This window comes from Arachis hypogaea, chromosome 7 (genome assembly GCF_003086295.3).
Source record: "Arachis hypogaea cultivar Tifrunner chromosome 7, arahy.Tifrunner.gnm2.J5K5, whole genome shotgun sequence".
Classification (NCBI taxonomy): domain Eukaryota; kingdom Viridiplantae; phylum Streptophyta; class Magnoliopsida; order Fabales; family Fabaceae; genus Arachis; species Arachis hypogaea.
In genome coordinates, this window is record NC_092042.1 from 77526724 (window position 1) to 77540049 (window position 13326).

Sequence of the window (13326 nt, forward strand, 5' to 3'; positions counted from 1 at the left end):
TTGCCCAACCCTGAGGAGAGAGTTAGCTTCCCTCTCTTAGATCGAATAGAGCGTCCTTTCTTTTATGCCTATGACTATTTCTTTAGCCAACTAGGTATTATATTTCCTTTTACTACTTTCGAAACCGAACTCTTGTGGAACTCTAATGTGGCCCTTCACAGCTTCATCTGAACTCTTGGGCTTTTATAAAGATTTTTTAGTTGTTGTGTCAAGAACTAGGTGTCCGTCCTTCCCAGTCCCTTTTCTTCTACTTGTTTGTGCTGAGCAAACCGGGAGTGGCCAAGAAGAAGGCTTCTTGGATCTCCTTTTAAGCTACCAAAGAGAGAAAGGTTTTTTCCATGTTTAATGACCCTTTTTGAGACTTTAAAAATTTTTATTTTAAAGTCCGAGCTGTTGAGGATGTTCGCCATTTTTTTCTGGATGAAAATAATGAGTCGACCTTTCCCTTATGGTGGCTGAAAGATACAGTAGTTCTTAAGTACCCCTGGGAGAGTTTAGATGAAGTAGAGAGGGCTTTTGTGGGTGTGTTAGAGGAGCATTGGGGGGAGCCTCCTCATCTGGATACTAAGAAGTTTTTAGGAGATCCTGCTCTTCTCCGCTCTGAGCTAGGTAGAGTTCGAGCTCCTCCTTTATAGAAAGTATTCTTTTATTGATTGTGATTTGGCCCTTATTTGCTATGTGACTGTTTTCCTGGCTTCTTTTAAAAGATGGTGTCGTCTTCAGATTCAATGAAAGTTTTTCGTAACGCGAAGAAGGCGGTAGCTACCCAGAATTTGTCAAGGAAGACGTTGGGGGAGGGTTCCTTGCAACAACTGCCTCCAAAGAATCCAGCAACAGATTCTCAAGGTCCGAGAAAGATTATCCTAACCCTTTAAGTTCGGACAGCTTCCTCTGACCCGCCTCAGATGACCTCTGGTGCTGCCTCCTCCCCTACTTCTGCTGGTCCCCCTCTCAAGAAGCAAAAGATTGTTAGGACTTATAATCTAAATGACAAAGAGTTTCACGGTGTGGCTTTTGCTTCGGAGATTATTGCTCCTCATGGCAAGGTTCCTCTTGACGATGTATCAATCCTTCATCATCTTGACTTCATATCAAGCAATAGCATCCAGATGGCTAATCTTAGTGCTGCTTTATCCCGGATTATCAAGGAATCTTCGGTCCATGCTACTAAGGCCTTTCTGGAGGATGCCAAGTCTGAGTACAATAGGATTAAGGTTTTGAATGATGAGTTTGAGGCCAATGCTGTTAAATTAGAGCTTGATGTCGAGAAGGAGAAGGCTCGAGCTAGTGTGGCAGAGACGGTTGCTAACCTGGCCGAGGACATGGCCAAGAAAGCCAAGGAGAGCTATACCCAAACCTATGGCGAGCTCTTAGAAATCAGGGAGAGGCTTCAGTCTGCTTATGATGATTACGCTGAACTCCATGGCCATATGGTGGGTGGAATGACTGCTATGTATGAAAATCTGAAGGCCCAGGTCCAGGTTCTTGCTCCTGATGCTGATCTTACTTTATTCAGTATGGATAATATTATTGAGAATGGTAAGATCGTTCCTGCTCCTGACGATGACGAGATTCCTCCTCCCGTGTTGACAGCCAAGGGTTCTGCAGCCCCTGAGTCATCCGCAGCTCCTTTCACCGAGGTGGTCCCTCCTGAGCCCGAGCCTGACCTGGAGATTCTGAATGGGCCAGATAGAGTTGTCAGTGCCACCCCGATCTCGACCATTCCTCCTTCTCCCAAATATATAGCTGCTGGGGCGAATTTGGACCCTTTATAATTCTCTTATATCTTTTATTATGTACTTGTACGGTCCGGCCTGTGGACCTTTTGAACTTTGGTTTATGTAAGCTTTTATGGATGACTTTTTCTGACACTTGTTGTTTCTTTAGCAACCATTGCCTTTAATCAAAACACTTTCAACTCTTGGGTTGCCATTAGGCAGCCCTTGAGTTTTTAATGTTTTAATTCCTGTGTTTGCTGATATGCTGACTTAGCTTCTGGCGATGTTCTTTGTATTCTTTAGGTTGCTTTTTCAACCTTTGCATGGTTCATATATTTGGCCAAGTGGTTCTTAAGATGTGACCTTTTGGTGGTGCTTTGTGTCGGCCTTATGATAGGCTATCTGGGCTTTCTAGTCAGAGTCCAAATAACTTTTTAGGTAGTGTTCTCATGCGGAACCTTTTCTTTTTAGTTTATTTGGACGACTTCTTAGCCTCGCCTTTAAAGTCGCGCTTCTGCTTTAAGTAGCGTCCCTTTTTAGGGCTTGTACCTTTTAGCTGAGTACTTCAGGCCTAGGTTTTTTAACCTTTTTTGGCCTTTGTGTGGTGTTTGTCCCTTTTCAGTGATCCTTTCAGTGGTCCGACTTTTCTGTCAGGCATTCTCAAGTTATTTTTAGTAATCCCATTTTTAGTCCGACCTCGTCAGGTCGCTTTATATGGGTTACTTTTTATAACTTCTTGCATTAACTCAGGCTTTTATCATTTCACCTTGCCGACCTCTCTTAATCGGGCGAGGAATTTTGCGTTTATGAGCGTACATTAATGCGTCTTAGTAGAAAACTTTTTAGGAATCGACAAATTTTATTTAAGTAGTAAAGTAAAAATATAAATAAGAGTGTGTACATGTGAGTGCTTACCCTTCTATCTCGGGCAGCCTTTAGGTCTCGGCCTGGCGCCTCATTAAAAAACCATTTAGGAAAAAGAGTGCACCTTGGCCTAAGATCTTTTTCTAGCTATAGTACCTTCTTAGGTAACAGGCATGCCACGACCTTGGTAGCTTTCACCCTTGGAGGTCGGCCACCCTATAGTAACCTTTTCCTAGTACTTCTGTGACTCGGTATGGCCCCTTCTAGTTGGCTGCTAGCTTCCCTTCTCCTGACCGACCTGCTCCAATATCATTTCAAATTAAGATGAGATCATTGGTGGCGAAGCTTCACTGGATTACCTTCCGATTATATCTTAAAGCCATTCGACGCTTTAGCGCTTCCTCAATAATCCAGACTTTTTCTCGAACTTCTGGAAGTAAGTCGAGCTCTTCCCTTTGTGCTTGGGAGTTGGTATTTTCGTTGTAGAGGAACACTCTAGGAATCTTTCTTCCATCTTTACGGGGATCATTGCCTCTATCCCATAAGCAAATCGGAAAGGTGATTCCCCGGTGGTGGAGTGTCGCATTGTTCGGTATGCCCATAAGACTTGCGGGAGCTCTTCAGCCCAAGATCTTTTTGCGTCCTATCGCCTCTATTTCAACCTGGCCAAGATGACTTTGTTGGCGGCTTCCGCCTGTCCATTGGCTTGTGGGTGTTCTACGGAGGTGAACTGCTGCTTGATTTTCAGATCAGCTACCAAGTTCCTGAAGCCCGTGTCGGTGAACTGAGTGCCATTGTCTGTGGTGATGGAGCATGGGACTCCAAACCTTATGACAATGTTTTTGTATAGAACCTTCCAACTTTTTTTGGGTGGTGGCAGCGGCTAATGGCTATACTTTAATCTATTTTATGAAGTAGTCTATTCCTACAATGAAGAACTTGACTTGTCCTGACCCCTGGGGGAATGGTTCGAGCAGGTTGAGTCCCCACTTTGCGAATGGCCAGGGTGAAGTGACATAGATGAGTTCTTCAGGTGGTGCTATATGGAAGTTGGTGTGCTTCTGGCATTGAGGACATATTTTGACAAGTTTTGTTACTTCCTTTTGTAAGGTTGGCCAGTAGAAACTAGCTCAGAGTACCTCTTTGGAAAGAGCTCGTGCCCCGAGGTGGTTGCCGCACATGTCACCGTGAACTTCTTCCAAGACCTCCCTTGTAGTGGAGGTCGGGACGCATTTTAGGAGGGGTGTTGAGATCCCTCTCCTATATAGGACGTCATCTACTATGGTGTAGTACTGTGCTTCCCTTATGAGCCTTTTTGCTTCCTTCTTGTTTATGGGAAGTGTTTCAGATTTTAGGTAGTTAATTATGGGAGTTATCCACCCTTGGTTTTGGTCTTGGTCCTGGTCTGATATGTTTAGGACCTTCTGCTCCTCCAAAGTTGACAGATTCTGTAGTGTTTCCTGAATCAGGCTTCTATTATTGCCCCTGGTTTGGTGCTGGCTAGTTGCTCCCTGGTTTTGTCTAGGTATTTCTTCATGGTAGGATCCTTGGCTTGGTAGCTCCCTTCTATTTACGGGGTGACTACCTGTGAGTAGCTGAAAATAATAAGCTTTTGAGCTCTGACTTCCCTAGCCAACTTCAAGCCTGCCAGTAGAGCTTCGTACTCGGCTTGGTTATTTGAGGCAGGAAACTCAAACTTTAAGGAGAGCTCTAGTTGAGTTCCCTAATTTTTTTCTAGGATTACTCCGGCTCTGCTTCCGACTTTGTTTGATGAGCCATCAATGTAGAGGTTCCAATTGGTGGGGGTGTCTGGGGTGTCGGTGTATTCTGCAACGAAGTCGGCCAAGTATTTGGACTTGATGGCTGTCCGAGCTTCACACTTAAGGTCAAATTTGGACAACTCGACTGCCCATTGTAGGATTCTTCCCACTATGTCTGTTTTTTGTAGAAAACTTTTTATGGGTTGGTTGGTCCACACTCTATTTGTGTGGGCCTGAAAGTATGGTCGGAGTCGTCGGGAAGTGAGTATAAGGGCGTAGGCAAACTTCTCTATCGTTTGGTAATTTATTTCAGCCCCTTGTAGAGTCTTACTAATAAAGTAGATGAGTTGTTGCCCTTTTTCGTCGTCTCTAACTAGGGCTGAGGCTATTGCTTGACTTCCTACGGCGAGGTATAGGATCAGTTCTTCTCCTTGCCGGGGTCGGGTAAGGATGGGTGGTTACCCCAAGAATGTCTTGAAGTCCTAAAAGGCTTGTTCACATTTTGGGGTCCATTCAAACCTCTTTTCTTTCCTTAGTATTGCATAGAAAAGGGAGAGATCTCAAGGCCGACCCAGCTAGGAATCTAGATAGGGCCGCTAATCTTCCATTTAGCTACTGTACCTCTTTGACGCGGGTCGGGCTTTTCATGGTGAGTATGGCTTGGCATTTATCTGGGTTTGCTTCGATCCCTCTCTGGGTGAGCATGAAGCCCAAGAATTTGCCAGCTTCTACCGTGAAAGTATACTTTACGGGATTAAGTCTCATCCCATACTTTCTTATGGTGTCGAATACTTCGGCGAGATCGGATAATAACGTTTCCTCTCTTTGTGTCTTTACCAGCATGTCGTCGACATAAACCTCCATCAGCTTTCCGATGTGATTGGCAAAAACTTTATTCATCAACCTCTGGTACATAGCCCTGCATTCTTGAGTCCGAAGGGCATGACTATGTAGCAGTAGTTTGCTCTTGGGGTTAGGAACGAGATTTTTTCTTGGTCGGGATGATACATTGGAATTTGGTTGTACCCCGAGTAAGTGTCCATCAAGGAAAGGTACTTGTATCCCGATGAGGCATCGACTGGTGTATCTATATTTAGGAGAGGATAGGGATCTTTTGGGTAGGCTTTGTTAAGGTCAGTGTAATCAGTGCACATCCGCCACTTTCCATTTGGCTTTTTGACCAGTATGACATTGGCCAGCCATAATGGGTACTTTACCTCCCTTATGAACCCTGCCTCTAACAAGGCATGTACCTGTTTCTCTACGGCTTGTGATCTCTCCTGGCCAAGCTTCCTACGTTTCTGTTGTACTGGCCGAGATCCACAGTATACTGCTAATCTATGGCACATTAGTCCAGGATCACTACCGGGTATGTCTGCGGCCTTCTATGCGAACAGGTCGGAGTTCTTTCTTAAGAACTTTGTCAACAGTTCCTTTAAGTCTTCTTTTAGGTTCGCCCCTATGTTTGTTATTTTGTCTTAAGTATCTCTAATATAAACTTCTTTGGTCTCACCTTCTGGTTGAGGACAAAGTTCTTCGCGAGCTTGGATTCCACCGAGTTCAATAGTGTGGGTTTCTTTTCCTCTGGGGTCGCCTTTAAGGTTCAGGCTTTCATTGAAACAGCGTCGCGTGAGTTTTTGGTCTCCCTTTATGGTGGAGATCCCTTCTGGAGTTGGAAACTTCATGCATAGGTACAGAGTGGTGACCACCGTGGCGAGCTGATTTAGCGTTGTCCGACCTTTGAGGGCATTGTATGCGGAGCTCACATCGACTACGATGTAGTCTATGCTTAGCGTTCTAGACCGTATTCCTTTCTCGAAGGTTGTGTGTAGTGGGATGTACCCAAGTGGCTGGATAGGGGCGTCTCCGAGCCCGAATAGGCTATTAGGATATGCTCTGAGCTCTTTTTCTTTTAGGCTGAGCTTGTCGAAGGCAGATTTGAATAGGATATCTGCATAGCTTCCTTGGTCTACCAATGTTCAGTGGAGATTGTTATTGTTAAGTATGATGGTAACGACCACGGTGTCATCATTCCCCGGGATGATGGCTGCAGCATCTTCTTGAGTGAAGGTAATAGTTGGGAGGTCGGGTGACCTGTCTCCTTCTTCGACATGGTACACCTCTTTAAGGTGTCTTTTGCGGGATGACTTAGAGACCCCTGCTCCTACGAATCCTCTGTTTATTATGTGAATATGTCTCTCTGGGGTGTGAGGGGACGTTCAGCTCGTCCGCCCTCTTCGTCCCTTCTTCTCTTTTTTGGTTCGTCCGCTCTGTTGGCTAAGAACCGATCTAGTCTCCCTTCTCATGCCAATTTTTCTATGACATTCTTCAGGTCGTATCACTCGTTGGTAGGATGCCCGTAGATTCGGTGGTATTCGTAATACTTTGTCCGACTTCCTCCTCTATTGTGTTTAATCAGGCGAGGGGGTGGGATCTTTTCAGTGTTGCATATCTCTCGGTAAACATCCACAAGAGACACCCGAAGAGGGGGTGTAGTTGTGGTACTTTCTGGGTTTCTCAGTAGGTCGGTCATCTTTTTTCTTGGACTCTTTATCCTTGTCTCGAGGTGGGTAGGAGAATCCGGTCTTTGAGGTTTCTCCTAATCAGAAGTTCTCTTCCATATTGATGTACTTTTCTGCCCGTTCTTGTACCTCATTCAGAGATGTTGGGTGTTTCTTGGATATGGAGTGGCTAAAGGGTCCTTCCCGTAGACCGTTGATGAGTCCCATAATCGCTACTTCTGTAGGAAGATTTTGTATGTGAAGGCATGCTTTATTGAATCTCTCCATGTAACTGCGGAGGCTTTCCCGATCTCCTTGTTTAATCCCTAGCAGGCTTGGAGTGTGCTTGGTTTTGTCCTTCTGGATGGAGAACTTGGCTAAGAACTTCTTGGCGAGGTCATGAGGCATGTGATCGACCTTGGTGGCACGCTGTCGAACCACTTTATCACCATTTTGGTCAAGGTGGTCGGAAAGGCTTTGCAACGCGTCATGTCTGAGGCATCCGTGAGGTATATCCGGCTCCTGAAGTTGCTGAGGTGATGACTTAGGTCGGATGTACCATCGTATGGGGTCATGTCAGGGGCTTTGAAGTCCTTCGGGACTTTAGCCTTTATGATTTCTTTTGTGAACGGGTCTTGGTCCTTGTGGGGGCTATCTTCGCGGTTGGACCGAACAGTTTTAGTTTTGAGGTCGGTTTCGAGCTTTAAGAGTTTGTCTTCCAGCTCTCGATGCTGTCTTGTCTCTCTCCAGAGATCTCGCTCGGCTTCACGCTGACGTTCGGCTTCTCGTTCAAGTTGTTTGAGACGATCCTGCTGTTCTCGGATGGGGTCTAAAATTTCAGTGTTTTGAGGTTGCTTGTCTCCCTTGGATTGGTGTGTGTCCTTTGGTGTGGCATCCGTGTTCTTAAACGGCATTCCTTCTTCCAATTTGGAATTAAAATCGTTAGTAGGGTTATTTTCCACGGTGGTGGGATGACTTCCAGTGTTCCCTGGCCAAGGCTGCCGTGCCCGACTTGTTGGAGCTCGAGATGCTGCTAGGCATCGATCACCGGAGGGGGTGGTACCTGCAAAAGACTCTGATGCTTAAGTCAGTACGGGCTTTAGGCAAGTTTTTAGTAGAATTGGAGTATGAGTTATATCTGGGTGCTCCAGTGTATTTATAGTAATGCTTGATGATCTTCTTTTGAGATAAGTTGGTTATCTTATCTTATCTTTTGGAAAAAAGATCTTTATCTTTTAGTCAACCGCCTTCTTGTGGGTGGTGTCCTTTTGTTCTGGGCCTTCTTGGTCCTCTATTGCGGTCTTTCGAGCTCTTTGTAAAGAGGTCGGTAATGGACCAACCTTTCAAGAGGTCGGTTTATTTACTTTTAGGCCAACTCGGACCTTGTAGCTCGGACCGTGTATGAACAAAAAGGAATTGTATAACTATATGGATGATGTTCGGCAATCCCACATTGTGGAAAGGGATCCTACGGCAATGATTAGTTATCCAAAGGGCATGACGAAGATGGATCTATTCGGTAAAGATGGCCACATGCGATATGATTATGAATGCTATAAAGATATCTTGGCATTTGATTCCACTTATAGAAAGAATCTATATAATAGGCCTCTTGTTATATTTTTTAGTACTAACCACCATAAACAGACTATTACGTTTGGTTTTGATTTGTTAGAGGATGAAAAAATTCCACCGTATAAATGATTCTTTAGAATTTTTTTGGAGGTTATGCAAAATAAAGAACTAAAGGTTGTTTTCACAGATGGTGATGAGGCTATGAAGAAGGCTAGTCTGAGTGATTTCTCTAATTCTACTTATCGACTCTGCTGTTAGAACGTTGCTTGAAATGCACTATCAAATATAAAAGACAGTGATTTTTGTGCCGCATTAAAGATGGCCGTGTACGACCATTTTGAGATTAAGGAGTTTGAAGATTATGGGCCAAAATAGTTGGTAGCTTTAGATTGGAGGGTAACGACTAGATTGAAAGCACATACGAGAAGAAGGAGTAGTGGGGGTCTGCGATAAGTTTTGCGGGGTCTGCGAACAACATCGAGATGCAAGAGTGTTAATTTATCACTGAAAATTTTTTTAAAATCTAGAAACTGCTTGCTTGAGCTGGTAGAGAACTTGGATTATTTTGTTAAGGATTTCCACAATAATGAGTTCATTGCAGATTACAAGTAGTTGTACATTAATCCCGTGTTGACGGCCAATTTGGACTCTCTTGAGAGGTTGGCGAGTAAGCTGTACACAAGGGAGATATTCTCCGAGGTCATGAAATGAATCGAGTGTTGGTGCATGATAGTTTTGCAGGAGGATGATGCGTGAGCATTTTATACCCTTTTAACTATCATTTTTTAGTTGTTTTCAGTTAGATTTTATTTATTTATACTTGATTTTAGTGCAAAAATTACCTTTGGATGCTACTTTGAGTTTTTCTTGTGTTTTTATCATTTTCGGTGAAATTCATAGCAGTTTGGAGAAGTTTCAAGCAAGAAAGGAAAATGCTGACAGCACCCCCCTATGCACTGAACGCCCACCCGGCGTTTCACGCTAGCAGTGGGGCATAAACCAGAATCATGCGCTTCCTCCCCTAGCATTTAACGTCTATCTCTGGGGTTAAACGCCAGCAGCGGGCCGTTTCACACCTATTTGGGCCTCCAAGTGGATTTAGCACTTCTTAGTTTTATTTTATTTTCTTTTTGTAATTTTTATTTACAAAATAATATCTTTTAGGTCTCGCATTTATTATTAGGATAGTATTTAAAGAAAAATATCACTGAGGTTTAGGATCTTCTTCCTTCTGCACTTTTTCAGAATCCTGTTTTCTCTGTAATTTATGAACAACTAAACCTCCTGGTTAAGGTTAGGAGCTCTGTTTATTTCTATGGATTAGAACTATTATTCTTCTATTTTAATTAACATTTTGATTCAATTCTAAGGATTGTTTTCATTCTTAATCTTATGAACTGGGTGGAACGAGAGTATGACCAGTTTCTACATGAGTTCTTGTGATTCTCGAGAGAGTTATCTCACTTGAACTACAACTGGAAAACATTCCTCTTAGACGGCTAATAACACAAACCGATGGGGATAAGCAACATCTATTTAGCCGGGTTGGGGTGATTAGGGCCTTTGTGGTATAAACTAGTTTTCCTGAACTTCACCCTCTAATTTGAATTGAGTGACTACAAGAGTGGTGGTTGATGAGGGTTAGAGGAGATTAAATCACTAAGAGATTATGGTTTAATCACTTATGGTTTAATGAATCATTCATTATTAAAATAGTCGGTAAGACATTTTAATCCAGAAAAAGTAAACATCTCCGAGACCTTAACTGTTGTCTTGTATTGCTTTCACACCAAACTGTTTATTGCTTTCTTTATTTCCCTTGCTATTGTTTATGCGTTTACGACAACAACTCACCAAATCTCTTTTTTGACTCGCCTGACAAAGTCCAACAAGATAACTATTGTTTGCTCAGTCCGACAATCCTTGTGGGATCGACCCTCACTCACCTAAGGTATTACTTGGATGACCCAGTGCAGTTGCCGGTTAAGTTGTGGATATTCCAAAAATTCGCACCAAGTTTTTGATGCTGTGGCCGGGGATTGTTTGTGATTGACAACTACCAGTTGTCTTGTTACTTAAATTAGGTATTTTTCTCAGTTTTGTTGATTCACTTTTTCTTTTAATTTTCGATTTTTGCTTTTGTTCTTTTTTTAAATTTTCGATTTTTATCTTATTTATCTTTCCCTTTAATTTCGAATTTTGTTTTATTTGTTTTATTTTCATTTAATTTTAGATTTTAAGTTTGGTGTCCCCTTAGTGTTTTTCCTTTCTTTTTGAATTTCAAAAATTTTTGAACCCTTTTCTTTTTAATTTTTAAAAATTTTTAGGTTAAATTTGCACACTTATTTTAGAATTCTTTTATTAATTGTTTACTTTGTTTTGTTTAATTTTTTTTTACGTAAGATATCTCACTGGGAGTCCTCTATACTCTGACATAGAGACTCCCACTTTTTTTTTGCCTCTTGTTGTGGATGAGCAAGAACAAAGACAAAGAACCCCTTCTCGAGTTTGATTCTGAACCTGAGAGAACCTTGAGGCGGCGTTTGTAACAAGCTAAAGCGTACAAAGCCAGAGAGAATCTCAAGGAAACCTTTGAGAAAGAAGTTGAAGAACCCACTATGGCAGCTAATGGAGGGAACCCGAATGCTGAAGAGCAAGCAAGAAAGGTGCTTGGCTCATACATTGCACCCACACCTGGCTTTTATGGGTGCAATATAGCTGTACCTACTATTGGTGCCAACAACTTCGAGTTTAAGCCTCAACTTATCACTCTGGTGCAGCAGAACTGTCAGTTTCATGGACTCGCGCAGGAGAACTCCAACAAATTTATATTTGAATTCCTGTAGATCTGTGACACTGTTAAGACAAATAGAATGAACCCTGAGGTCTACAAGCTCATGCTCATCCCTTTTACTGTAAGGGACAAAACAAAGCAGTGTCTTGATTCTCAGCTCAAGGAGAGCCTAGACATGTGGGCCAAAGTGGTCACTGGATTTTTGACCAAGTTCTTTCTATCCCAGAAGCTGAGTAAGCTCAGAGTGGATGTCCAGACCTTCAGACAGAAAGATAGAGAATCCCTCTATGAAGCTTGGAAGAGATACAAGCAGATAATTAGGAGATGCCCTCCTGACATAATTTTAGACTGGTCCAGGCTGTAGATCTTTTATGACGGCCTCTCTGAGAAGGCCAAGATGTCATTGGATTACTCTGCAGGTAGTTCTCTACACATGAAGAGGATGCCTGAAGAAGCAGATAAGCTCATTGAGATGGTTTCCAATAACTAATACCTGTATACCTCTGAAAAGAACCATGTGAACATTGGGACTACTCAAAAGAGAGGAGTCATAGAGGTGGATACACTGGATGCTATTTTGACTCAAAATAAGCTTATGTCCCAAAAAATAAGCATGATCTCTTAGCACTTGACCGGGATGCAGGTTTCAGCTATCAACACTCAAGATACATCCTATGGCATGACTGGGAGCTACCCTCAAGAGGACATTTGTGACATTCCCAGCCCACCATGGAAGAAGTAAATTACATGGGAAATTTCTCTAGAAATTCCAATAATGATCCCTATGCAAATACTTTTAATTTGGCATGGAGGACTCATCCTAACTTTGGGTAGAGGAAACAACAACAGAAGCCCCAACAGAGCTTCAACAACAATCAGGATGGAACCAATCAAAATAGGTTCAACAACAGGCAGTTCCAACCCTCTTAGCAGCAGATGGAAACTTCAAAATACAGCCTCTCCAACTTAGCCACAATAGTCTGTGACCTTTCCAAGACCACTCATAGTTTTATGCAAGAGACTCGGTCTTCAATTCGGAACTTGGAAGTGCAAGTGGGTCAATTGAGCAACGGGATACCTAAGAGACCTTCCAACACTCTTCCAAGCAACACAAAGATAAATTCAAGCGAAGAGTGCAAGGCCCCCCCGATGGGCAAGGAGGCCGTGCCTAAAGAGGAGCATGCTGTTGAGGATTTGAAGGAGAAAAAAGCTCAAGATGAGATTGACAGTGCACTCGTACACGCCTCAGTAGTGATGAAAGAGCTTGTAGTACAACACATTTAGAACGTGCAAAAAGAGACCAATGATGAGCAACTTGCTCAATTCTTGGCAATCTTTAAGAAGTTACAAATTAATATTCCTTTTACTGAGGGGTCAGAGAAAAAGACCCCCTATATAGCCTGTTTGAAAAGCATATTCTCTGTCTATCTTTGTGCTTTTTGGCAACACAGGGTTCAGAAACTTACAAAAAAGTGGTGAATGTAATCACGAAGATGTCTAAGGAGTTAGAGTACATGTGATCCATAGTAAACAAGGGTAGACAATCTCAGGCTGCTAGCAATCATATTAACGTTGGAGATATGCATATCATAAGGTCAAAAGGTGCTCCACAAGGTAGTACTATTGCAAAGAATGGGAGACGTTGCAAAGGTGTTTTGGGTTTGGCCATGACCACCACAACTATGTGGCCAATGAGGAAGACAATGCCGATGAGATTTGCTTCTGTATATATAACATCCATGTTACACCCCATAATCCGAACTTTAGATTAAGCAAACTGTATCTTAAAACTGTCTGTTGTGTGCATTGATTTGCCATTGATATTGATATTTATGTTGTCATATGTTTCTCCCTTTGCCAACATGCCAGTTTTGTTGTAGGAATCGGGCTCCATGTCGAGGCAAAGTCAGAGCGATGGTTGGAAATATGGGTAGACTTAGTTTTTGCAAGACTGTCAACTTGTGATCCTCAAAGATAAATCATGTTCTCTTGTGGTGTAGTCCTGCCTTCTAAAGTTGTTGACATAAGGATGTCGAGTTTTCTTTTTTATAAAATTTTATTTGAGATTTAATGTTAACTATTTTGTAATTTGGGAGATAGTATTGTATGTTGTT

At 42.6% G+C, this 13326-nt stretch overlaps 1 non-coding gene across 1 annotated transcript; it reads right to left on the reverse strand.

Moving 5' to 3' along the window:
* Positions 1-11447: 11447 nt before the first annotated feature.
* Positions 11448-11551, reverse strand: LOC112704512 (small nucleolar RNA R71). Its single transcript, XR_003155135.1, has one exon. It is a non-coding gene; the product is annotated as a small nucleolar RNA R71 (small nucleolar RNA).
* Positions 11552-13326: the final 1775 nt, after the last annotated feature.